At 54.4% G+C, this 316-nt stretch overlaps 1 protein-coding gene across 1 annotated transcript in view; it reads left to right on the plus strand.

Annotated features, from left to right (window-relative positions):
* Positions 1–193: 193 nt before the first annotated feature.
* POLD3 (polymerase (DNA-directed), delta 3, accessory subunit) overlaps positions 194–316 on the plus strand; it is a 46733-nt gene continuing 46610 nt past the window's right edge. Inside the window, 2 exon segments of the mRNA XM_009329020.1 lie at positions 194–198; positions 279–280. The gene's annotated coding sequence lies outside the window, so the exon portion shown is untranslated.

Genomic DNA, 316 nt, shown 5'->3' on the forward strand with positions numbered 1-316 from the left:
AGGTTGCCCAGAGAGGTGGTGGATGCTCCATCCCTGGAAACATTCCAGGTCAGGTTGGACGGGGCTCTGAGCAACCTGCTCGAGTTGAAGATGTCCCTGCCCATGGCAGGGGGGTTGGACTAGGTGACCTTTAGAGGTCCCTTCCCACCCAAACCCTTCTGTGATTCTGTGATTCTATGACATGTCTCCAGAGCCGCAGTCCAGATCCGTAGGGATTAGAGCAAGGCCGGCTGCAAAGGACAGCCATTTTAGTGCGCTGAGGGCGTTTTACCTCCTAGTCGTGCTGATTTGAGATCAGAACGAACTTCATCTGTCC

The sequence above is a fragment of the Pygoscelis adeliae genome, unplaced genomic scaffold, assembly GCF_000699105.1.
Source record: "Pygoscelis adeliae isolate BGI_AS28 unplaced genomic scaffold, ASM69910v1 Scaffold297, whole genome shotgun sequence".
In the NCBI taxonomy this organism is placed as follows: domain Eukaryota; kingdom Metazoa; phylum Chordata; class Aves; order Sphenisciformes; family Spheniscidae; genus Pygoscelis; species Pygoscelis adeliae.